Source organism: Macaca mulatta, chromosome 6 (assembly GCF_049350105.2).
Source record: "Macaca mulatta isolate MMU2019108-1 chromosome 6, T2T-MMU8v2.0, whole genome shotgun sequence".
NCBI classification, from domain to species: domain Eukaryota; kingdom Metazoa; phylum Chordata; class Mammalia; order Primates; family Cercopithecidae; genus Macaca; species Macaca mulatta.
In genome coordinates this window covers 46,633,630-46,659,697 of record NC_133411.1, presented here as the reverse complement: position 1 = coordinate 46,659,697, position 26,068 = coordinate 46,633,630, and the positions used below count along the sequence as shown (strand labels likewise).

The 26,068-nt window shown below is 34.0% G+C and overlaps 1 protein-coding gene across 1 annotated transcript in view; it reads left to right on the top strand.

The window, feature by feature from the left end:
- HCN1 (hyperpolarization activated cyclic nucleotide gated potassium channel 1) overlaps positions 1-26,068 on the top strand; it is a 434,655-nt gene that overhangs the window by 395,395 nt on the left and 13,192 nt on the right. The gene's annotated exons all lie outside the window — the stretch shown is intronic.

Sequence of the window (26,068 nt, the reverse complement as noted above, 5' to 3'; positions counted from 1 at the left end):
AGTGTCTATAACTGTGCTTTCACATTTCAGAGTCACAGGCTCAATGTGTGCGATTTACTACTACATTGGTTGAGGTATTATTTCAACCTCTTTATCTAGAACCAAATATTAGGGGCTTAAGTCAAATGGGAAGTATGATTTTCTTCTACACAAAAGTTCCAGGAGGGTTGGGAGGCTTTCTCTACAACAGTTTTTGGTGACCTAGATTCCATCCATCCACTAAAATGTTTTGTTTCATTTTTGTCATCTCCACAAGAGGAGCTGATTCCTCTCTGCCATGTTTTGTTATGACTCATATAATGGGGCAGAAATAATAGAAGAAATGAAAAACTAACAGCTTCCGTTTGATATTCCTACTGCCCAGAAATTGCAAAAATCATTGCTATTCACATATGATTGCCCAGAATTGGTATAGGATCACCTTCAAGCCTAAGGAAGGCTGCAAAATGTAGCCTCTAGTTAGATGGCAATTTACCTTGCTAAAAATTTATGAAAATTTGTATTGTTTCTGTATTAGTTTGTTTGCACACTGCTGATAAAGACGTACCTGAAACTGGGAACAAAAAGAGGTTTAATTGGACTAACAGTTTTACATAGCTGAGGAGGCCTCAGAATCATGGCAGAAGGTAAAAGGTACTTCTTACATGATGGCTGCAAGAGATAATGAGAAAAAAGCAAAAGCAGAAACCCCTGATGAACCCATCAGATCTCATGAGACTTATTCACTATTATGAGAATAGCATGGGGAAGACCAGTCCCTGTGATTCAATTACCTCCCCCTGGGTCCCTCCCATAACATGTGAGAATTCTCAGAGGTATAATTCAAGTTGAGATTTGAATTGGGACACAGCCAAATCATATTAATTTCCAATTTTTTAATTAAAATTATATATATAATACATATATATGTTTCTACACATGTACAAAAAATGCCTAGAAATTGATTTACTGGGTCAAACACTATTTGATCTTATTTTTAGACTTAGACAAATAACACCCAATTGCTTCTTTGATAAGACTGCCTGTTTGCTTTGCCAATTCAGTTTTAGTTTTGTCTTGTGTATTAGTCCATTTTCACACTACTATAAATACCTGAGACTGGATAATTTATAAAGAATAGATATTTAATTATCTCACAGTTCCACATAGCTGGGGGCGGGGCACCTCAGGAAACTTACAATCATGGCAGAAGGTGAAGGAGAGACAAGCAACTGCTTCACAAGCAGCAAGAGAGAGAAAGCGCAGGGGAAACTGCCACTTAAACCATCAGAACTCCTGAGAACTCCCGCACCACCATGAGAACAGCATGGGGGGACCCGCTACCATGATCCATATCCCCTCAGGTCCCTGTCTTAACATATGGGGATTACAATTCGAGATGAAATTTGTCGAGGGGACACAGAGCCAAAACATATTATCTTGTTAATAAACAAAAGGACACACCCTAATTATCTGCATTTCTATTTACATGTTTGCTATTTCTGGGAGGCTGAGAAATTTCCTGTTAGAGTTGCTAATTGCTTGGATTTATTTTTTTGTTCCTATACTTTGCACATGTTTCCACTCTGTTGTTTGCCTTTGTAAATCTAATTTATAGGAATGTTCCAGATATATATTTTATATGATGCAACTATTTTCTCCTAATTTGTTGCTTGTTTCTTAATTTTGTTTATAATATCTGTCATCGTTTTGATTCTCATTATTGTTGATTTAAATCTGCCTATTTTTTTCTTTGGGCATTAAAGATTTTATGTTCTGTAAGTGGATTTTACACACTGCAAAATAATGGAAATGCTTTTCTTATCTTTCTTTCTTTTTTTTTTTTTTTTTTAATGATAGGATCTCCCTCTGTCACCTAGGCTGGAGTGCACTGGCATGATTATGGCTCCACTGCAGGCTCAAGTGATCCTCCCACCTCAGCCTCCCTAGGAGCTGGGACCACAAGCATATGCCTCCATGCCCTGCTTTTCTATTTTTTAATTTTTTGTAGAGAGGGGGTGTCACCATGTTACCCAGGCTGGTCTCTAACTCGTGGGCTCAAACAATCTTCCTCCCTTGACCGCCCAAATTTTTGGAATTACAGACATGGCCACCACACCTGGCTGGAATTGTTTTTCACATTTTTATGTATTTTATTTTGTTTTACTACATTTTTTCAGGACTACTTTGTTATTATAATTTCTTATATTATATTATTATACATATTTTTGTTTTAGTATTAATTTAAAATGTAATTAATACATTTTTGTTTTAGTATTAACCCATCCAAAGTATATTTGTGAGTATAATGTGAAATATTCTGTATTATCCCCATTTGTTCCCCCAAAGAGACAATTTTTCCAAAATCATTGATGAAGGAGTTCATCCTTTCTGCTAACTTTTGAAATGATTCCTTAATAATATGCTGACTTTAAGAAATGTTCCTCATTTACAGCTAAGATATATTTATTAGGAAAATTTTTGAATTTTGGTAAGTGCGTTTTTTGACTGTATCAAAATAACCATGAGGTTATAACCCATTAATCTATTATGACTGAGTGAAACATATTAACTCAAATTAATTAACTTCTTTAAATTCCAGCTCACCAATTAAAGACAATTTTGAAGTTCCATTTTGAAGCTTTCCATTTCTTCCCACTCTTCTTTCTTGTTAAAATGATTCTGTGTTGTCTCATTGGCCTCTTAGCCTTTTGTGCAGGTTATTTTAAGAAAAACGCCGATTAGGAAAAACTATGAATCTAACAGGATCTGCTTTAGAAAGTACAGAGAATTAATGTTTGAATGAAGGGAAAAAAGAAAGAGAGTATTGAAGTTAGATGGGATAAGAAATGAAAGTATACAGTTGATCTTGAAAAACGTGGAGATTAGGTGTACCAACCCCTACTCTGTCAAAAATCTGCATATAGTTTTTGACTCTGCAAAATCTTGACTAATAGCAGCCTACTGTTGGCTGGAAGCCTAACCAATAATATAAATAGTTGATTAAAACATATTTTGTATGCTGTATATATTTGATACTGTATTCTTACAATTAAGTCAGCTAAAGAATATAAAATATTTAAAAATTAATAAGGAAGAGAAAACATATTTACTATTCATCATAATAAATAGATCATCATAACAAATGGGTCATCATCAAGGTCTTCATCCTCATCATTTTTATGTTGAGTCGGATGAGGAGGAGAAGGAAGAGAAGGGGTTACTTTTACTCTCTTGCGGTGGCAGAAGCAAAAGAAAATCCACCTGTAAATGGACTTGCGTAGTTCAAACCTGTGTTAAGTAGTGAACTGTATATGTATAGGCCAGGTTTGGGGATAAATTTGTAGGAGGAAAAGTCTTTGAGTCAATTTCTGGGGATTTGATGAATATGTAGAAGAAACATTTGAAAAGAATTTTTTGAAGTGTTATTATGCACAAAGACGGGATTTGTGAAGTCGACATATGTTTTGTGAATTCAAAGGAGCTTTTAAATACCTTACAGTTAATTTGGTAATATGACTAAGGTTTTATACAAAGACTGGAATATGTTCCTCCCTGGATTTATGTGGGTTAAACTATTAGTACAGTGAATCACATCAATGAATATCTTTATGTTAAACCATAAGATCATTTCTGAGATTAAAACTATTTTTTCTTGATGTATTATTTCTTTAACATAGTGTAACATCTCCGTCCATGAGTGAGATTGGTCTACATATAATGTTGTTTTTATTGGGGTCATTTTTGTGATCTATTAGATGACTTTGGATATCAGGTTATGCTCACTTCTTAGAAAGAATAATGAAACTTTTTCAAAAAGTATTCTCTGTTTTAGAGAAGTTTAAACAATCTAGGCATTACCTGTTATTTGAAAATTTGATAGGCTTCACAAATAAAGCCACTTGCATTTGATTCCTTGTATTTTATGGTTATTAAAATACTCCGATTTTCTATTTCTTTAGGAGTAATCATTCAGTTCATCTAATTCAATTGTTCATAATACTGAGTACACATTACTATCTCCTGGGAAGCTTTAAAAAAATTTGATGCCAATGCCAAAAAAGCTACTCTATATTTTCTCATATAATTGAGTGGAGTTGAAATCCAATTACCAGTATGTTGGCAAAAATCCTCAGATGATTCAAAAGAATTTTTAAATTAAAAATAGATAGTTACAGAGACAGAGAGTGAGAGACATGAAGATATTGATATAGATATATGGTTCCCTTTTTACTTTTAAACTTTTATTTCCTTTTTATTACAGGGGGTTTGTATTTACAAAATTATTGCAAAGATCATACAGATAATTCCAATGTAAACACCTTGCATTACTATGGTATGTTGGTCAAAACTAATGAACCAACATTGATTAACTGTTAAAGTACTTAATAAAGTGCATTTTTCATTAAAATTTTTCCAATCTTTACCCAATGTCCTTTTTCTGTTCAGAATCCGATACGTAATACCACCTGACATTTAGCAGTAATGTCTTCTTTGGCTACTTTTAATCATTAAAGTTTCTTAGAATTTCCTTCTTCTTTAGTAATTTGAAGCACTGGTTAAGGTATCTTGTAGAATGTCCCTCAGTTGGGATTTGTCTGATGCTTTTCTCAAGATTAGATTGGAGTAATTGTTTTGGGGAAGAAAAACAAGACTTAAAGTACCATTCTCATCACATCATATTGAGAGTGCATACTATGAATATATCTTATTGCTGTTGATGTTAACCTTAATCATCTAACTTGAGTTAGGATTTGTAAGTCATCTCCATTGTAAAGTTAATTTTTCTTCCCCTCTCATTCCATACTGTACTCTTTGGAAGATAGTCACCACACACAGCCCACAAGTAAGGAGTGGAGAGTATTATTCCACTTCCTTAAAGACCAAGTATGACATAAATAACTTGAAATCATTCTGAACAGGAAATTTACCTATTCTCTTTCATTATTTATTGATATATACAATCCTTTTTGTATCAGTATGGACACTTGGATATTTATTTTATAATTTGGGTTATAATCCAGTACTACTTTATTAATTCTGTTGGTCAGATTGTTTCATCTTTGGCTATTGGAATCTCTTTCAATTAGCCCCTGTGTCCCTTTGTCCTTATTATTGTGGGTAAACTTTTTCTTATTTCCTGTCACCACAATATGCTCCTGGCTCATCCTGAATAGTTCATATCAGTCTAAAATTATTCATTTCTTCAAAGAGCCTTGGATTCTATAATTGGAGAATGGTAATTGAAATAAAGATCTGGAAAGCCCTGAGTTGGTGCAGGGTATCACATGGTGAGGGAGCTGAGAGTGCTCATGTGGAAGACCAAGTTCTTCTTTCTCTTTTTATAAAGCTATCAGTTATCCCTGATTATAAATCATTCATAAAGGCAGAGCCCTCATGATCCAGTCAACTCGTAAAGACTTCACCTCTCAATATTGCCATATTGGGTATTAAATTTCAAGGAGTTTTGAAGGTGACACATATTCATACCACAGCAACATCTTTCCCCTAATCTTGATTTTGGGAGAAAGCATCCACCTGTTACCATTAAGTATGATGCTAATTGAACAGATTTTTGTTTGTTTGTTTGTTTGTTTTTCAGATGTTCTTAATCATATTGGGAAAGTTATCCTTTATTCCAACTTTTCTAAGAGTTTTTTTTTTTAATCATGAATGAATGTTGGGTATTGTCAAATGTGTGTTTTTCTATGCCAAGTCTGTGATCATATGTTTTTTCTTCTCTAGTCTGTCAATGTGGTGAATTGTTTTGATTGATTTTAATTTTAAGTGTTGAACCAGCCTTGCATGCCTAATATAACTTTTATTTCATCAAAATGTGTAAAATGTATTGGATTTGATTTGCTAATATTTTGGTCATAATTTTGTCTCTGTCTTTTTAAGATATAATATTCTGTGCATTTTTATTCATGTAATGTGCTTTCTGATTTTTGTATTTGGCTGATTCTCACTTCATAGAATAGATTAGAAGGTGCTCCTTCTTCTTCTATTTTCTGGAAAAGATTGTGGAGAATTAATATCATTTCTTCCTTAAAATTTTGGTAGAATTTACTGGTGACAACTTTTAGGCCTGGTGATTTATTTTTTGCAAGGTCATAGAATAATTTATCCAATTCCTTGTGGATATAAAGTTATTTATGTTATATGGTTCTCATTATGTGAATTTTGTTAGTTTGTACTTTCCAGGAATTGCTCCACTGCATCTACTGAGTTCTTTGTGGTATGCTTTGATATTTCTTTTAGTGTCCCCAAGATCAATAGTGATGACCCCTTTTCATTTTTGATGTTCATAATGTTTACTTTCTTTTTTCTTGGTCAGTCTTCCTAGAGAATCTTAAAAATATGTATATTTTCCAAGAGGTAGAGTTGCATTTCATTGATTTTCTCTGTTGTTTCCTGTTTTCATTTTTATTGATTCCTATCATAATTTTCATGGTATTCTTAGTTTTTGGGCTTTGAGCTTAAATTGCATTCCTTAGTCTATTTTGCTAAGATGGAAGCTTAGAATATTGATTTTTCAATCTTTCTTCTGTTCTAATATATTTGTTTAATACTATGTAGTATAAATTCCTCTCTAAGAACTTCATTTTCTACCTCCTGCAAACTTGGTGTCATATTTTAATTTTCGTTCGTTATTTTTTTTTAATATTATCTGAGACTTTTTCCTTGTCTCATATGGTTTTTAAGTGTGTTAAATATATAGGGATTTTCTGTCTTTCTGTTGTTGGTTTCTAGTTTAGTTCATTGTGACCTGAAAATTTACCTTGTATGATTCTCACTATTTTCTGTTTGCTGAGATGTGTTTTATGGCCCTAAATCTTGATAAATGTTCCATGTAAAATGAGAAAAATAATATTCTTCCATTGTTATTTATTTAACCAAACTCACTTGAGTAAGAAATTATGTGAAATACTATTTTGTTTCCATTCAGAGCTTTTAGCCTCATTCATATTTTCACTATGATGACATGGGGTGGCTATTGGTGGACCTCAAGGGTACCAGAAGCACAAATCTTTTATGGACAGTTTATGGAAAAAAATAAGTTTACATTACTTTCAATATCAACATGCAGTTTTAGACATCAAAGAAGATAATGCAAGGCAGTTAAAATCAAATAGCATGTACTTAGTTAATAAGCTATACATATTATACAATCCCTACCTATTTCATTATCTAATATGAAATCTTGAGATCAATAATGCCAAATTTTATATTATACTAGTTTTATATTTGTATAAATTGAGCATGACAAGTTCATAGTATTGTTAAGCAGAAGAACCGGAGGTAGGCTGAGGAATGCTCTTTTCCCTCTTCTAATATGTCTAACTAAATAAATATAATCAGTTCACAAAACATTAAACCTCAATAAAATGGAGGGCAGAATAGTAAACTAAGGAGATTTATTTAAAGAAAGATCATATGCAAACGTTTTGAATTCTGTGCATAACTTGATTTATGTCTACAATAATGAAGGAGTATGTTTCTACATCAGTATAATTTTTTAACTACAGAAAATTTGTTTTACTTTTTGGTGAGGCATGTGGCTCACGCACCACCTTATCCTGTATTCTTAGCAGAGGTCTTACGTAGTGTAGTAGCAGAAAAAGTATGAGGAAATGAACCAAAAATAAGTGTGAGACACATTCATAAGGCCTGGGGATAGAGCAGTGAGCAAAAAATACCATGCCACTCCTACTCATGGAACTTATATTTTAATGGGTGGTTATATTTTATGAAGAAGAATTTAATAAAGAAACCTGGGAATTACTAAAAATAATAAGCCACATTATAAAATGGTGACAGCCATATTGGAATTACAGTCCAGGCATGTGGATTACCTGGGAGTCCTAGGCTTCCCATTGAGAGTGATGGTGAATGGGCATAAAGAGCTCGAGGAAATTTGTCTACATAGCTTGGGCCAGATGGATGGCAAGTAAGTGTTGGGGTTGTGGTGAGTGTTGGGGTGCTCAAGGAGTGATGGTTTTGATTGTAACAAAAGGAGTGTCTGGACTCCTGCTTAACTCCTCCTTTGAGTTAGGTTTTATAGTCTCATCATCCTCTTTTTAAATATCAGAAAAATGAGTCTCAAAGCAGTTAAACAAGCTGGCCAAGGCCATGGACTTGAGCAGGGACAATCCCAGGTTTCAAACTCAGTTTGTTTCTGAACCTGAAGCCTGTGTTCTTTCCAGGATACCTAACTGCCTCTTAAGAGGGGCATGATTATTCTCCATGATATCACTTCAAATCTATCCATGAACCTTTTATTTAATTTCCATGAATTCACTAAACTCTTTTGTAAGTCTATTCATATGTTCTCTCTGACCATTCTATTAAGGTAATCATACTGTAAATATATTATCCACTAAGTAAAATGCCATTAACAAACTTCATTAAAATGTCAAATAATATATCTTTGTACCAATACTTTATGATTTTAAAGAATAGTTTGTTGTTCTAATATAATTTACTTGATTATTGTTAATATCTCCTTTACTAATTCACCTCTTAATAATCATTTATCTTTCCACACCAAAGTGTTTTAATTGATTCAGTCTCTTGACTTTCTTTCTTTCAAAATGTCTGTCTCATAAGTTCTTTTTATGGAATGATAATGTGAAACAAACCTATGAGAAAGGAAATATTTCTCATGACTCCTGTTAAATGCTGCTTTAATAATGACCATTTTGCTGGCTGTGAACAGACTGGCAGATACTTTACACAGTTAATATGTGTATTTAGGATTTTTATGACCAAAATACATTTGGGCAGATAATGATCATTTGACATTTTTAAATTTAGAGACACCAATTTGAAAAACCCACAGGCAATTCCAGTCACGGTGACTATTCATTAACTCTAAGAGGACTGAAGCATCTGCCAATCTGCAGTTTGCAATTTACTCCACTTCTAGTACATTATATTTGTTTAAGCTCATGCTGGTTTTCTAGCAGGCATAAGGAATCTGTTGATAATTAATCAAATTAACAATTTGATTAGCTCAATTTTTTCTATTACATTTATGAGCAGCAGTAGGAAAGAACAATTAATCTTTTTATGAATTTTTTTATTTATTTTTCTTTTGCTTTCTCATTTGTTATCCTCTTAGATGAGGCTAAATGAAATAATTGTTTCCATGCTGGTAAGGCAACTCTGTCAGATCTTTTCTTTTCTTGTCAGGTCAATAGACAAATGTATACATAAAATAATTTCAAATAATATTTGATGCTTTGAAAAAATAATAAAGCAAGTTAATAAAAGAATAGTTTGGGCAGAAAGCTTAATGAAAAGGGACAGCACTGGGTGTGGTGGCTTATGCCTGTAATTCCAGCACTTTGGGATACAAAGGCTGAAGGATCACTTGAGTCCAGGTGTTCAAGACAAGCCTGAGCAACATAGTGAGTCCCTGTCTCTACAAAAAAATCAAAAAGTAACTGGATGTGGTGGCACACAAATCTACTTGGGAGGCCTGAAGTGGGAGGATCCCTTGAGGTGGAGGTTGCAATGAGCCAAGACTGTACCACTGCACTCCAGCCTGGGCAACAGAGTGCAAACCTGTCTCAAAATATAAATAAAATAAAAAAGAGGGAAAGCTAGTCATATAACAATCTGAGAGAGAAACATTATCAGCATGGCGAATAACAAGTGCAAAGCTCCTGATGTGAAAACAGAGGTGGTAAGTTCCAAGAGCAGAAGGATGCCAGCTTTGCTAGACCAGAGACAGAGGTTAAAAGATTTATAAAAGATGAGCTCAGAGTGTTGTCCAGAAAACAGAACAGGTGGGCATACACAGAACATGATATATTTATAAGGTGGTCATCTTAGTGACAGACCAAGAACTCTAACTCAGTTCATGTGGGAAGGTAGCGAACAGTGAATAAGAAGTAGAGTTAATAAACTACAGTTCCATATGAGAGAGAAAAGATATTGGAGGTGGAGAAGTAGAATAAAGTGAGGTGGAAATACAAGAAATGATCTGAATAGAGGTTTTGGAATTAGTTAAGCTATTGATGATAATGAAGTCTAAGATATGACCATTGAAATCGCGGCCGAAAAAGAATTAAAATATGAAAGATGATGATAGTGAGAAAATCAAATAATACTTAGGCCATTGTGTTGTATGAAGCATTTTCAAGGTTTCTGATGGACACAATGATGATACGTCTATATTATTATAACAAGAATAATCTGTATTTCGGTGAAAGACATTTGAAACTAAATTAAAGCTGTACTTTTAAGATTATTTTTTCTTTCAAATATTATTTATACTCATTTTCTTATTTTCTCATAATCTCTTTTGTTTCTTCATGATTATTTGCAGCATTTATATAAAAGATATATGGAAACTATGAGACTATAACATTCCCATTATACTGCAGACTTGTAGAAGATCATGTTATGTTTCTGTTTGTATCTGCACCCTCAGCATAATGACTAACACATGATTTTTACTGAATAAATATTGGTGGCATTGGATCTACTTTTGGAGCCACCTTTAATTGAATAAGTTTTTATAACATTAAATTAATTACCAAACTTTTCTCCTAATAAATGATGTCTTTTTTGTTTTATAATTTTTTAAACATAAAAGTGTCTATTTCTTTTTGTTTTCCCTACAAATTCTTAACAGAAGTCATAAATGTAAACCAAATAATTAGACTTAGTATTCAGTCGTATTTTACTTAATACTTGTTATGAACTGAATGTTTTTGTCCCCTACAATTCATATGTTGAAACTGTAGTCCCAAATGTGATGACATTGGAGGTCGAGTCTCTGGAAGGTAATTAGGTCATGAGGATGGAGCCCTCATAAATAGGATTAGTGCCCTGTATTTGTCCATTCTCACATTGCCAATAAAGACATACCTGAGACTAGGTAATTTATAAACAAAGAGGGGTTTAATGGACTCACAGTTCCACATGGCTGGGGAGTCCTCAAAATCATGGTGGAAGGCAAAGGAGAAACAGGGGCATGTCTTACATGGGGCAGTCAAGAGAGCATGTGCAGGGGAATTGCCCTTTATAAAACCATCAGATCTCATGAGAGTTATTCACTATCACAAGAACAGTGCAGGAAAAGCTGCCTCCGTGATTCCTCCCACCAGGTCCCTCCCACAGGACATGGGAATTATGGGAGCTACAATTCAAGATGAGATTTGGGTGGGGACAGAGCCAAACCATATCATGACCCAATATAAAGAGGGAGAGAACCAGTCAACTTCTTTTCTACCATAAGAGAATACAAACAGGGCAGTATGTAACCTAGAAGAGGGCCCTCATCAGAACCTGACCATGCTGGCATCCTGATCTTGAATTTCAAGGCTCCAGAACTGTAAGAATACATTTCTGTTGTCCATAAACCACCTACTCTATAGTAATTTGTTACTACATTTTAAATGGACTAATAAAGTGCTGAATAGAAGAGCAAGATTCCTTTGACATCACTTCTTTTTCTGTCCCTGTATATCTGCTCTCCAGCTTCCCGTTTGACCTTTGAGTCTCACTACAACTTTGCTGAGTAAGATGTTCTTGCCCTGCTTCAGCAGATCTATTCATCCTCTGCCACACTCTGGTGTGATTAATGAACTAACATTAATAAAGTACTTTGAGTTCCTTGGATAAAGTTGTGCAAACTATTATTCTGTTGTGTTACTTTCTTTACGGATTATTATAATGCTCCATTGTATTTGTGGAGTCTAGGAGAAAAAAGTGACATAAATGTCTCTGAGAAGGCACACTTCAACAGACTATGCAAGTACAACTGCATGAAAGCAACTAGGGTTCAAAATTTTATTTTTAATATACTTTCATTCTCCACTTACCTTTTTTATTCTGTATTCTCAGCCCAGAGTAAAGTAAGGTGAAGTAATACCATCTTTCTGTATGAACAATAAGTTTTACATTCTGAGGCATTAAGTATACATTTGGAAACAATTTAAAAAATTTTCAGATTCTAAGTCATATTTTTATCCCAAAGAATAGTTAATATATCCATAGGAAAGATAATGGGCTTTTTATCATTGTGAGGTATTTAGGTTTAAATATTCTTAAGGTTATATTGTATAAATGCCCCCCAAAAATACAGTTGATGAGTAAAGGACTGATCTTAGGAATCTGCTATGTGAACAAGTTGATTTGGAAGGCAATGATGTCCTGCAGTTACTTCCTGTGCTTCATTGCTGGTGGACAGATGGCTGGTTTCTCACTGTGTTCTCATTTCAACTGTATCTCTAGCCTGCTCCTTCCCATGTGGCCTTCCCCCTGTGCTAATAACAGAAGCTTTTTATTCTATGCCCAGGTTTTTCTTACTCTTAAATTTAGACCCTCCCTTCAATTCCAAAGTTCCAAATTGCTAAAATTGTGCAACGGTACCAGGATTCTCTCTACTAAACTATGCACCACATGCAGCTTACAAGTTATGTCTGGGGAACCGAAGCATGATTTAATGCCTGATTCTTTCTTTCTCATAATATTGCAAATTAAATTACCAAATTATGTATTTACAATCAAAACTATAAAAGGATTAGGAGGCAGCATGATGTGGCAGTGTGCTCAACATCCACAGAGCCAGGATCTAGTTTCCTTTCTGTAGATGGGACCTAACATGTAATAGCGAGGGGCTCAGAATTATCATGTGTAAAATGAGATTATTAAGACAGACACTTTCAACAGCCCCTTTCAGACCAATGATTCTGTTGGAATGGAACTCTTGAAGGGTGTATTCTTTTTGCCAGGTTGTTTGGCATTAAACATCCAAAATGTCTTCTTGCCTATTCTAGAGTTCACAGTATTTTTAAAGAAAGGCTGCATTTCATTTGTAGTATTATCACTGTGAGTGTTTTCAAGGCAATTTAAAAAGAAATGGAGGTAGGTGAGATTTGTGATGATTCATGCTCTGGTGGTTAAAAAATAACTACCACTGTTTTTCATGGATAGTGAAGAAAAGTAGAAATTGTCAGACCTTGGGCTGTAAAGCTCCTTGAAATGTGGTGGGAGATGAGAGGATACTGGTTAAGAGTGTAAGTTATGAAGCTGCACCCTGAGATGCTGTTGGACCTTGGGAAAGCCACAGATCTTCCCCAAGAATATTTCCAAATCTGTAAAACTGAAATAGTGGTAATTCCTACCTCACTAGGTTGCTTAGAGGATGAAATGATTCAATATTTCTAAAATACTTAGAACAGTACCTGGCACAGTTTGTGCCCTGATGTTAAGCATTAACGTAAGTGAAAGGGCCAGTGTACTATAAAGCAGTAGACACACATAAAAGACAGTACTGGGGCATTATTGATTCAGGGCTCATGTCAAGTGAATCAACACTGGAAGTCTAATTGTCAATTTGTATTTCTCCTGACTCTATGTTAGTCTTAATCCTATAGCAAAGAAAATGACTCTATATCAATGTGTGTGTGTCAGAGGGTGGGGAAGTAGAGGTGAAATAATTAATCATGATAACTTTTTCAAACTAGAGATAACCTCAACTCTGAAAATTCTAATTTCCTCACTATAAGCAAAATTGAACTATGAGCACACACATAAGAAATCTTACTCTAGGATTTAGTAAAATCCAAATTCTTCAAACAACTAGTTCTTAATGTGCCAGGCATTGTACTAAGTAATTCCATGTGTATTATATAACTCAGTTATATTAAAATAACTACAAGAATATATAATCTCTATCATTTTTGGTATGTTTTTCATATGCTTTACAAGTAAAGTGGAAGGCATATATTTGTCAAACACTAAATTATTCATAAACATTTTTGTAAATTTAGAATTAGAGGGAGCTTATTCATTATCTAATCCTCTTATACAAATGAGGAGCCTGAGAAATTCATGAGCCTAGAGGTTGGTGTGACAGGGCTGGGACTTTCACTCACAGGTAACTGCTCTTCCTACAGTAACAGGTAAATTTTCTGAACATTGTTACCAATAATGTTAGTCTGTAACATTTCAGAAAATAAGGATTCTTCCCACTTCTATTGTATTTAAAACACATCACACACACACACACACACACACACACACACAGGCACACACACACATGCATACCTTCTAGCCTATTGCTAAATAGTAAGAATTTACTAATTCTAAGCATGCTTCAATTAAGTATGACTGTTCTGACCTATCTATTATCCATGGAGTCACTTCTCCGTGGCTGAATTTACTTAGATGGGAAGAATAAAATTGCCAGTCAGAACAGTTCAGCAAAAAATAATAAAGTGGAAAACGTTTAGTCACTTTAAATTGTGTTTCATCACTAATTTTTCAGTGTATATTAAACTTACCTTATTGGGATGTCCTTTGCAAATTTAAAATGTCAGAAATAATTTTAAAAATGTCTTTGTACCTCATACCATATGTTACAAGAGAAACACATCAACAACATCTTAATGTGTTAATGGTATGCAACAAGTAGTTCCCTTTGCTTGGATATGTGATTGTACCCCAAAGAAATGAATAGAGTCTCAAAAGATGTGTCTAATATTTTCAGTACTAACAAGTCAGTTGATAGTCACTCACAATAATACAGTCATATTGGACGTGAGTGAGAAAGATGAAGACTAAAACACATCAGACACTTCATAGAAGTAGCCTTTAAAATCTTAATTGCATTCATTTTACAATGCAGTGTATTAATTCAGTACATATTTATCCTCTTATTGTAAAGATTCAAAATATGTTAAAAGTTCTTATTTTCTTGAAGTTTATAGGATATTTGTTACTACAGAGCAATCATCAATGCTTCCTGCCTCAAGAAACTAGAAATTTTTTGTCTAATACTTCTTAAATACTGAAATCATTTTTACATAATAATATTCACATTGTGCATGTACTATTATAACCTGGAGAACAGAAGGGATATAATGTTTGCACTTATAATTTCTAATAAGGTATATATTTTTTAAACCATGTAAGTAGGTAAAGATAACATTATTATCATTATTAATTTGCCACTGAGAGAAGACACAAAATAATACTGCCATATCTTGTCTCCTATATCTGTCCCCTTTTTCCTATATAATGAGAAGGAGAATTATCTAAATAAAAATTAATTTCCAGTTTCTGAGAATCTTAGAACCATAGGTTTTTTCAGTTCCTTAACTATGAAGTTCTTTAAAAACTTAAATTTTCCTTTTGTGTATCTCCCCAAACCATAAAGAAGGTTTATCAGAGAAGATGAGGAACAGATGGCAAACATCTGATGATTTGTTTATTAGATAATCATAAGGTACTGCAGAACAAATCCTAGATCATTTCTGAATCATTCATGTGTCACAGTTACCATGTTTTTCTATAAATGTAGACCTCTACTTCCTCCATTTCTGCTGGAGGATATGGATGGTTTTAGAAAATAAAACAAAATTCAACATTCCTGCCAGCATTAGTCAATTAAGAGCATCTTTACGTCAAGACCTTTTTTCATTCAAATCATGAAGAGGACAGAAACTGGTGGTGATTGATCTTGGCTACATTTTTCAGATAACAATCTTGAAATTTTTCTCAGGGACCATGAAAATGAATAAGATGTCAAAATATAAATACCTTTAATAACTCAAGGCTGAAAATAGTAAAAAATGTTTAAGCAAAATACCCTTCCAAATGAGATGTATTGCTTTGAAAGTGTCTAAGTCTATAGGACCCCAGAAATACCTAAGAATAAACCTAATTCCTACCAGCTTCCAAGTGAGAAGTCTATAATGACATAAAAAGAGTGAAAATGAGAAAAGAAATGGCAGCAGAAGATGTGAAATTGTATTTCCAGCCCAGAAGATAACATTTTAGGAAGATATTTTGGATTTATTGTTCAATTATTTGCATTAACTATGTGCATTGGCCCACTTGTGCCTAAACAAAATGTTCAAGGCCTTAAGAGTACCCACCTCACTTCTGAGCTGAGTTGTAAAAATTGAACAGTGTTGTGTCAAGGAAAAGTTGAGATGGAGATGGCAAATTGAAGGAAAGTGTGACCTGTTTTAAAGAAAGAAATTGTATGGAGCTACTTCTACTCCTTCACCTCAGGAAACTCATTTCTGATGATCTGGAATATCTCCAGCTCATTCCAAAGTGAAGCATCACCCTAATATGGACTTAGAAAAGTGATTTTAAAGTAGCATTTCCCCCACCATTATGAAATAGAAACTTGGGGAAGTTCCACTTAGAGTTTAATAGACTTAGTATTGACCTACATTTTTTTTCCACTTTAAATAGACCCATCTCTCTTATGATGCGTAAGAAGGAGGAAGAAACATATAGAAAAGGGAAATAAATCTCTTGTCCATATCTCCACATTAATGATTGTGACTTCAAATGGTTCTCAGACTTAACAGTTTGATTTGAAGGTCTCTCCTCTTCTGTAAAAAGAAACTGCCATATGGTCTACGTTGTGGTCTTAACATTTACACAACAATTTATTATGCCTGGTTCATAATGAAATACCAGCTCCCGGCTGGGAAATTAAAGCAGTATTCAGCTCCTCTCAGCAAGAAGGCTACAGTTTGATATATTCTATAAACTGGATTCTGCAGTAGCCAAGGGAAAGAGGATTGACATAGTTAGAAAACACAGTTGGACTTGTTAAAACAAGCGTTTCAGTGCACAGATGCTAAGTCTCCTTGGAGTTATGCATTGGATCACTTTGCTCCTGCTTAGCTATTAACTAAATATATTTTTGTTTCATTTCCTCTTAATTTTCATCTTTACTGCAGTTTATATAAATGCAATCATTTACCTCTAAGATATTTCAAAAATGTTTGTTAGGAAAGAAAGGGGTTACGGGGTATTAAAATATTCTCCATTTTCAATGAGTGCCATTTTTTTAAACTTTTATTTTCTTTCAGGGGTACCTGTGCAGGTTTGTTACATAGGTAAATTCATGTCATGGGAGTTGGTTGTGCATATTATTTCATCACCCAGGTACCAAGCTTAATACCCAATTGTTATCCTTTCTGCTCCTCTCCCCTACCCTCCATCCTTAAGTAGACCCCAGTATCTGTTTCCTTCTTTGTGTTCATGTGTTCTCATCATTTAGCTTCCATTTATAAGTGATAACATGCCGTATTTGGTTTTCTGTTCCTGCATTAGTTTGCTCAGGATAATAGGCCCCAGCTCCATCCATGTTCCCACAAAAGACATGGTCTCATTCATTTATATGGCTGCATAGTATTCTATGATGTCTGTGTACCACGTTTTCTTTATCCAATCTGTCATTGATAGGAATTTAAGTTGATTCAACATTTTTACTATTGTGAATAGTGCTGCAAACAACATACACATGCATGTGTCTTTATAGTAGAATGATTTATATTCCTCTGGGTGTATACACAGTAATGGGATAGCTGGACCCAATGGTAGTTCTGTTTTTAGCTCATTGAGGAATGACTGTACTGCTTTCCACAATGGTTGAACTAATTTACACTCCGACCAACAGTGTGTATAAGTGTTTCCTTTTCTCCGCAACCTCACCTGCATCTGTTATTTTTTTACTTTTTAATGATAGCCATTCTGACTGGTGTGAGATGGTATCTCATTATGGTTTTGATTTGTATTTCTCTAATGATCAATGATATTGAGCTTTTTTCATATGATTGTTGGCCACATGTATGTCTTCTTTGGAGAAGTGTCTGTTCTTGTCCTTTGCCCACTTTTTAATGGTGTTGTTTTTTTTCTCTTGTAAATTTGTTTAAGTTCCTTATAGGTGCTGGATATTAGACCTTTGTCAGATATACAGTTTGCAAAAATTTTTTCCCATTCTGTAGTTTGTCTTTTTACTCTGTTGATAGTTTATTTTGCTGTGCAGAAACTCCTAAGTTTAATTAGATCCCATTTGTCAATTTTTGTTTTTGTTGTAATTGCTTTTGGCATCTTTGTCATGAAATCTTTGCCCATTCATATATCAAGAATTGTATTTCATAGGTTTGTTTCCAAAGTATAATATAGATTAAAGGTAGAAAATGCTTTTCATTTTATACTATTCTCTTTAATAATCTCTGAATATGCTATCAAAAGTATATTTTCATCTTCATCCATGGCAATGTTCATCATAAATTAACATTCATTTGGGGAAAGTGGGAATTTTCTTAGGTCCAGTTCAGATATGGAGGATGCAGTACAAGTTTGTAATTACCTTTACAAAGCTTAATTTTATTTTTATTATTGATGATTTAAAAGATTACAGGTTAAGTGAAGTGATTAAAAAATAGACAAATGTGTCAACTCAACTAATATTTGATTTAGATCAGTAAATGATGATATTTAAGTATGTAGAGGACCTTAAGAATAGGGTTTCTGTAAAGAGAAATCCACACTACACACTGAAGAAAAGAATGACCAAGAGCTTTACTGGAGCTGATTGAAAGAATTACTAGTGAGACCTGTGAGTTATGTTTCCCATAACACAGAATGAAGCAAGTAGCTAGAACTAAGTAGATGCTTGCTGAATTGAAATGGAGCATTTGAGATTGTAATTAGAGACGGTACTAGTTGGAAACATGAAATCGGACCAGGTTATGGGAGGTTTTGAAAGCCAGATTAAGGAATTTGAAATTTATTCCACTGACAGTATCATCCAAATGTGAATTGTCATGAGAAACTAACTCAAGTTTGGGGAAGAATTGTCTTTACCTTGGCTAGGAAAACTAATGTACTATATCTAGCTAGACAGTAAGTTAAAGAATGATTGTTTTTATGACCCAAACTTTCTTTACACTAAATCCACTCACTACACATAATTTGAATTAATACTTCTCAATGTATTTTCAAGATATTGTGTAGCAACACTCTACTCAAGATAACATATAAGAAAGCCAATAACAACAACACGTTTTATTTTACATTGATATCGGGAAAACAATTTTTAAAGCCCATTTCTTTTACACATGGAGCACAAATAAAACAATGTTGTCAATGTAACTACAAAGTAACTTTCAATGCTTTACTAAGTGATGTTCTAAAGAAATATTGAAGGAATTTCCGTTAAATTTATATACATATCATTATATGGTGAAAAATATATTGCAGAATTTTTTAATGACATATGATAGTCCTATGTGACAGTACTGGACATATTTTTTCAGTTTTCTCTACCAAACTAAATAATCTATGTGCTTTTATACCAGTGTAAAAGTCAATAAAATTTAAACATGTAGCTCAATATGAAAGAATATCTTTGTATGTGAATCTTTTAACATTCCCCTAAACATATACTATAGCTAGCCAAAAAGAAGAGCTCTTGGCAGGGCTCAGTGGCTCATGCCTATAATCCCAACACTTTGGGAGGCTGAGGCAGGCAGATCACGAGGGCAGGAGATCAAGACCATCCTGGCAAACATGGTGAAACCCCGTCTCTACTAAAATACAAAAAAAAAAAAAAAAGTAGCCGGGCATTGTGGCACGCACGTGTAGTCCCAGCTGCTCAGGAGACTGAGGCAGGAGAATTGTTTGAACCCAGGAGGCAGAGGTTACAGTGAGACGAGATCATGCCACTGCACTCCAGCCTGGCGACAGAGTGAGACTCCGTCTCCAAAAAAAAAAAAAAAAAAAGAAGAAGAGCTCTTGTATATTTTTTTGTCTGCATGCTCTCAAATACTTTTTTGCCTGCACATATGTATTAGTCTGTTCTTGCCTTGCTATAAGAAACTTCCTGAGACTGGGTAATTTATGAAGAAATTTAATTGATTCAAAGTTCTGATGGCTATACAGGAAGCATGGCTGGGGAGGCCTCAGAAAACTTATAACATGGTGAAAGGCGAAGAGGAAATAGGCACATACTATACATGGTGGAGCAGGAGAAAGAGAGAGAAGGGGGAAGTAATACATACAAGCAGAAGTCTTGAGTACTCACTCATTACCACAACAGCAAGGGGGAAATCCGCCCCCATGCTCCCACCAGTCCCCTCCTTCAACACTGAGGATTACATTTCCACATGAGATTTGGTTGGGGACACAGAGCCAAACCATATCAACATACTAACAAAAATCTCCAACTGAATCAAACTTTCTCTGTCATAAACAATTTGCACATGATACTATTTATTAACAATAATTTAAATTTTATTTTTCCTTTTTTTTGCATCTGAATCTAAATGCCACAGATTCTTTAGCAGAAATCTATTTCATCCTGGTTAATTAAACTAGTAAACCAACTAGAGTTACCTGACACTTGAATGGAAAAGTAAAATAGATGGAATTTTTGAATAGTATTTTAAATGTGTTTAAATAGCTATCTCTCATGAACAAAGTGATTAGCATTTGTTTTACAATGTTCCAAGAAGATTATCCAAAAAAAGACTGCATAATTAAAGCAAATGTCCCATAGAGTTTATTTATAGATGCTTTGATATCTAAAACATAATTTTAAACTTCTGTTGTAAAGATGATCCAAAATTGTACAAAGACACAAAGCACTAGCATGTTTGGCACCTTAGATTATTAGAGCAGAGTTTATGAAGATAGGAGGCCAAAAATATGTCCTCATGAGCACTCCTGTCAGTCCTTATTGTGGTACTTTCAGTGTGAGGAGTTTGCTATTGGCTTAGAGTAGATTGAGGCCAGGGAGATGAAGCTAAACATTTTACAATGCATGGGACAACTCCAGACACCAAAAAATTATCTGCCCCAAAATGTCAGTAGGGCTGAGGTTGAGAAGCCCTAATCTAGAAAGTCTCATTCAGTTTTATTTATTGGAACACAAGTGGAGAAATTAATAATAGTCAAATAGCATTCAGATCATTTCTCTTGGCATTTATTTTGTTTTTCCTCTGAGATTCTTTCAAGTCTTCCTTCATTCTCACTTGACCTCCGAAATTCCAGTTGTCTTTCATCTTTCTGTTTAGGATTTTGCTAATGATAGTGATGATGATGCATAATAGTAAGTAAAGATACAGCTTGATAAATCAATATTCTAGGACTAGAGTATTTTAGTTATATTTTCCTAGTGCTCAACAACAGCAAAATTATTTTTTGTTTTTAGTTGATGCTCTAAAAATTGGCTAGTATCCCTTCTTGAAATACATGAGTAGAATTTTCTTGTCCTGATACAGTATTATAATAAATTGCATATATTTCATGTTTCAAAGCTTAGTTTTAATTATTTTAAGTGTTATAGATTCTAGAGGACATTTTTGTTTAGACTCCTCAGGAAAGTGAGGGAGTTGAGACACGACCTGCAGATAACTTCTTTACAAAATGTGTGCCTGCTTAAAAAATGTTAACACCAGCTAAATATTTGACAATGTTAACAAATTACTATTAATTTTGGGGGTGTTATAGTGATATTATATTATTTTAAGAATATATTTTAGTGATGCATACTGAAATTTTATCTTTGAAATAATGTCTGCAGTTTTTCTCAAAATAATTAGGTGGAAATGTATGAGGTACCAGTGAAACAAGCTATCAGTTGATGATTGTTTAATCTGTGCAATGAACATATGAGAGTTTATTATGGTATTATGTTACACTATTTTACTATTCATTAGACATACTGTACCAGTATTATAGTAATATAGTATATTGTTATTTTATGTGTTTACAATTTTCTGCAATAAAAACATTAACAAAAATATAGGGAAAATATGCCTTTTTGTAGCTTTTATCTTTGTGGAAAGTCATTTATCATCCTTACCCTTCTCAAATATGGAAATAAAATACTGACTTTTTGAATTTCTGGTTACGTGAGGCTTCTTTGAACATGGTTTCAATAGGATGTATCACACTTCAGTTAAGCTTTGAAACAATGAGTGAGTGTCTTTTCTCCTGAATGAAAGCCAGACCCCTCGCTGGGTGGACTTCCTGGTGTCCTTTTTATCATGTTGACCAAATGAGTCAGAGAGAATTTATTTTTCAAATATAAAAGATAGTATGTGGTTTGGATAAACGGTCGGACTGTTTGACCTAATTCCTCACTTCACTTTGCTTAAAATCACAAGCTAAATAGTGGCTTATATGTCTTTAGTCCACTGATTTCTACTCTTTCTAGATTTTATTTGCCTATTTGTAAGGAAAAAAATGTATGTAACCAAGGAGTATGCAAATGTTTTTCTGTAAAAGTTCAGAAGTTCAGATAGTTAATATTTAGGCTTTGTAAGCCATATATGATTGTATACCCATCTTTCATTTTTACTTTTATTTAACAAACCTTTAAAAACATAAGTCCATTTCTTAATTTAAAAAAAAGCAGTTCAATAAGCCAATGTTTGGATTTGGCTGTAGGACTCCAGATCTAACCCCTCTGTTCAAAACAAGCCTCTTTTCCAAATTTAACTCATTCTGAGTAAGATGTATAAGAAAAAACATTCTATAAAATATATTTTTCTTATCATTATCATCACTTTAATGTATATGCATTCTACTTTTAATGTATATGCATTCTACCTCTATCAATTAAGACATACTACTAACTAAAGTAACTACTCATGTGGATTAGTATTTCTTACCAACCCATACTTAAGCTTATACACAAAATTTTTAAATTCAAAACCTCAGTGGCATTTTTATGATTGTAATTATTACCTTGAATTTGCTCATTAGTAGTCATATAGAATTACGTTTTTTGGAGTGGGAAAAAATCAACAGATATTTACCTCTGTTAGGATTGATTTGTAAGTGTGAATGTTTTCTTGATTGGGCAGTGGTAATAGGATTGCTTTATTTGCCTAATAAATTTTTTCTGTTATCTTGCACAAAGATGGATTCCCATTTGTCCTCTATGAATACTTCAAATTACTGAAAAGTAGAAAATGAAAACTCTATAGGTAGAATATTAGTTTTCTACTTACGTCAAGACCTCTCTGTGGCTACTCATATACTGAACTTGAAGAACTCATTGTAATCTATCAAGTGAAGGAAATAAAAGAAAAGGTAGAGGCTCTTAACAAAATGGACTGGTATGAACTTCAAGACCTGAAAGAGGTCACAAGTAGAGATGTGTATGAGTCAGGCACTCGGGGGGATGACACAAGTAATGATCAGATTAACTGATGATAGAGTGCATTGTAAGGGAGCACAGTAAGAGATGTGTATGAGTCAGGCACTCAGGGGGATGACACAAGTAAAGATCAGATTAACTGATGATAGAGTGCATTGTAAGGGAGCACAGGAAGGAAAGAAGCACGGGAAATCATCTGAGGAGTATTAGAGACAGACTTTATGGCAAGTGAGATTGTCCATCAGGAAACCACAGTGATGCCAGTGGCCCAACACCACTTTGGGGATTTATCATTCTCATAACTCATGCACTCTGACTCTTCTAGCTTATTCATTCTTTACTTTAAATCTCCTCAACAATGGATATGATTAAGTCTATTAGTCACAATCTGATTGAAGCATCCCCATCGAAAGAGTTCTCCAGCCAGATCATCATATGGGCTGCTACCTGAGTTATAGATGACCATCTTTGGAGTAAGCATCAATCCTGGTTGAACCAGTTATCAGAGATTTTTAAAGTCACATGAGAAAAGCTTACCAATTTGTACAAAACACACACACACAAATACTGCTTTCATTTTTTAATAAAGGAATAACTGGATTAATGTGAGAAAGAGTTTCATGAAATTAGATTTTTTTATGCAAAAGTTTTGCTTTATTTGTTCCCAAAACAACTTTTTATCTTATGTTCCCTCCCAGGACAGACACAGCCTAGCGTTGTTTTTTTTTGTTTATTTGTTTTTGTTTTTGTTTGTTTTTTGTTTTGTTTTGCTTTATGTTTAGGTTTAAAATTGTGGATGCCTCATCCCCTTTCAAGCTCTATTGAAGTTTCATTTTACACTGATTATTTAGAGAGACCCCTTCTGTTCTCAGTGCTGCAGCTTTAGATCAATCAATTCCCCAAAATTATTATCAAAACTTCTTCACAATTCTTTACTAAAAACTTCCCTTCCAGTTCATTTGGCAAACTGATTGTAGATAAATATGCCTGCATCATAAAGCAAAAGATTTGAGAGAACAAACTTACCCGTTGGAGAAAGAGAGGCTAAGTGTCTTTCCCATTAATAGCAAGATATGTAGGAGCTAGGACTCTCCACTCTATTCCATGTAAGTTAATTTCTTAAAATAATGTTTTGCACACAAAGTTTTTTTCCTGAAGAGCCCTGCAATAATAGTGTAGATCAAGATTAACTTTCTTATCCATGGAAAAATATTCTCTATGCCTAACCAAATACTTATGATCCTGTCAAGCTGCTCTTCCTAAAATTTCATTAAAATTACCTTCCAAACCCTTCTCTGAACCTATGTCATGATACTGTTTCATTCTAATGTCTTCTCTCCCCTCCTGTTCCTTTTCTCTTGTCCTCTTCATCCCCATTGTCTGTGTAGTTTCTACACTTTTTTGAAGTCTAACCAAGACCCTTCATGTCACCAATGATGTACAGAATTACTCTACGATGAATGATATATTATTTGAATTTACATAAAGTCACTAGTAGGTTATTTAGCCTTGGAATTAATTCTCACATCTTTTTGTGTATTATGCTTGAATTTATATTCTCAACACTTTCAGTCAGGGTCAATGTCATATACTTATTTTGTATTCTCCACAGTTGCCGAAGGTGCAGGTTACAGGGAAAATGGTGGTTAACTTGAATTCATGTTATCTTTAATTTCCATTCCTTTTGTTTACCTTTTCCAACTTCTTCTAAATGAGGAACCCTTTTTTAGTTATAAATCTGAAAGCTATATAACTCATTACCCAAAAGAAGCTTATCAGTAGTAATACCTATCCCTTGTTAGAATTGCAGATTCTTTCATCCCACTCCAGACTTACTAAATCCTAACCTGTTTTGCAGTAAGACAACCCAGGTGATTCTTATACATATTAAAGTGTGACAAACACTGCACTAATGAATCCATTCCGAATGAACTGAATTAATTTTTGCATTAAACAAATAGAGGAAATGAGTGTTTAAATGTTTATTTTATCATGTGTGCATGTGGTGTGTGTGTGTGTGTGTGAGAGAGAGAGAGACAGAAAGAGAGAGAGAGAGAAAGCATCAAGGGAAATATTTTGGAGACAAATAACCTTTTAGGCTGCAGTAGACTTGCCTCATAAATATCTTGTTAATATATTTCCTGTGGACACTATTATTTCTGCCATGTGTTTTTTTTCATTTTGTAGAAGCATATTAAGCCACATAGGAAAACAGGGCTGTCAGGATATTACTTCAAAAACACATTGGAGGTACCTAAGAGCCAAAAATCATTTGATGAATTTTTAAAAGCTGGCTGCATTTTAAAGGCATTTATAATTCAAGGTGTTTGATTAACTTTTGACGAGTTGAGTGTTGCTAGATTTAAAGATCGAAAGGAACAATTTGGAATGGTCTGGTGAATTTTTAAAGACAGAGAGAAGCAGAAAAATTGTGGTTTTACCCTTCTTAGCTTCGATATTTTTGTTATTTTTGTTACAATCACAAAACAGAACCCCTTTAATCTGTTTATGTCACATGGGCTAACATGGGGCTACCCAGGATTGCTTCCTACTCATTTAACATATCTGTAATATCAGCAATATCCATTAGGTATTTTAACTTGCCAAAGACAAGTAGTACAAATATATATTCGATATAAGTTTACAAACAGTCTTATGTAAAGCTGATTTTATGCAAGCTGAAGGAGTTACGATGGAAATGAAAGACAGATAAAGAAGAGGAAAGGGAGAGAAGTTAAGGAGTGGAGAGTGTAAACCTTAATTTCAAAAATTCACATATACAACAAAATCAAACAATCATGTTACAAACATGTTTATGATTAGTAGGAACCAGATGACAGCCTCATATTATAACTTCTGTCAATTGGAGCCAAAGCTTTACAAAAAGATTTGCCTATTTGGAATATTGTGTTCAAATGTGAGCACCTTGTTTTATGAAGAATATTTTTAATCTGATATAAGCCATTTTCAGTTATTGATTGATTCACTTATTCCTTTTTTTTTTTTTTTTCTGAGACAGAGTCACTCCATCACCCAGGCGGTAGTGCAGTGGCGCGATCTTGGCTCACTGCAACCTCTGTATTCTGGGTTCAAATGATTCTGCTGCCTCAGCCTCCCAAGTAGCTGGAATTTCAGGTGCCTGGCAAC